The sequence below is a fragment of the Chrysochloris asiatica genome, unplaced genomic scaffold (assembly GCF_000296735.1).
Source record: "Chrysochloris asiatica unplaced genomic scaffold, ChrAsi1.0 scaffold00090, whole genome shotgun sequence".
In the NCBI taxonomy this organism is placed as follows: Eukaryota; Metazoa; Chordata; class Mammalia; order Afrosoricida; family Chrysochloridae; genus Chrysochloris; species Chrysochloris asiatica.
In genome coordinates, this window is record NW_006408608.1 from 10,981,025 (window position 1) to 10,982,624 (window position 1,600).

The 1,600-nt window shown below is 38.9% G+C and overlaps 1 protein-coding gene across 1 annotated transcript in view; it reads left to right on the plus strand.

The window, feature by feature from the left end:
• The window catches only part of LOC102826772 (chromosome unknown open reading frame, human C1orf127), a 109,253-nt gene that overhangs the window by 63,162 nt on the left and 44,491 nt on the right, over positions 1 to 1,600 (plus strand). The window lies entirely within an intron of this gene.

A 1,600-nucleotide genomic window follows, 5' to 3' on the forward strand; every position in this document is an offset into this window, starting at 1 on the left:
TCACTTACAAACTAGTTGCCCCTGAGTCATTCCAACTCATGATGACCCCACGCGTGTAGAAGTAGAACTGTGTTCCATGGGGTGGCCAGTGGCTGATATCTTCAGAAGTAGATGGCCAGGCCTTTTTTCAAGGCACCTCTGGGCAGATTCAAACCTCCAAGGTTTCAAGTAGCAGCTGAGTGTGTGAACTGTTTGTGCCACTCAGTAACTTAGGATAATACTTTTGAGAATCATCTATGTTGTTGCCTGTATCATAGTTTGTTTCTTTTTACTGCTGAATAGTATTCCATTCAGTGGACATACTATTGCTTGTTTATCCATTTAAGCTGTTGATGGACATTTGGTTGTTTCCAATTTTCGGTGACAATTAATAAAGCCGTTATAAAAATTCACAAACAGCTTTCTTATCATATATCTTAATTTCTCTACGGTAAACACATCCACTTCTTCACTTTAATCAATTGTCTCATTATCTGATATTTCACATTTATAGCAACTGTAGAACAAACTTCTATCTGACTATTTTGTGCATGAAGGGTGTATATCTAGCAGTAACAACTAAGAGAGGAAGAAAGAGTAATGCTGGCTGTGATGGTTAAGATTGTAGGTCAAGTTGGCTGGGCCATGATTCACAGTGATTTGACAGTTATATTATGATGTAATTTGGCAGTTATGTAATAACTCCATTTTATGGTCTGATGTGATCATCCTCCAATTTGCATCATGCCAATTTTTGCATAATGACCTAGTCTTGGGGACCTAACCATGTTGATAATTGAGGAGTGGTACATGTAGAAGTAGGAATGGCAGGTCATATGTTAAGTATATGCTTAATTTTATAAGGAACTGTCAAACAGTTTTCCAAATGGTGATACCATTATGCATTCCCACCAGCAATATTGGGCATTCTTATCAGAGATTGATAATGTCAGTTGTTTAATTTAAATGATTCGGAGAGTTGTGGGATGACATCAAGAACATCATACATGAAGAAATCAAAAAGTCATTAAGAAGACAAGAAAGAAGGAAAAGGTCAAAATGGATGTCAGGAGAGACACACAGAAACTTGCTCTCCAGCATAGAGATGCTAAAACAAATGGAAGAAATGAGGCAGTACAAGAGCTGAACAGAAAATTTCAAAGGTCAGCTCAAGAAGACAAAGTCAAATATTACAACAAAATGTGCAAAGATCTGGAGTCAGAAAACCAAAAGGGACGAACAGGCTCAGCATTTCTCAAGTAGGGGAGCTGAAGAAAAAATTCAAGCCTTGACTTTTGTTATTGAAGGATTCTCTGGGAAAATTATTTAATGATGCAGAAAGCATCAAAAAAAGATGGGGAGAACAAACAAGATGGTGGAGAGGGAGGAAGTTCAGTGAAGAGCTCTGTCAGCAACAACACAGAATACTAGACCAAGCAGGCTCAGGGGACGGTGCCAGAACTCTGAACCACATATAAAGGAATATTCAGAAGGTTTACATCTAGGGGAATTTGTAGCAGAAGCAAGAAATCTATTGCTTTCTAATTCAAGATGCTCAGCTGCTCCTGGAGCCACCATCTTGGGCGAGACCAAGTGAGGGAAGGATCAGAGCAGCCACAGA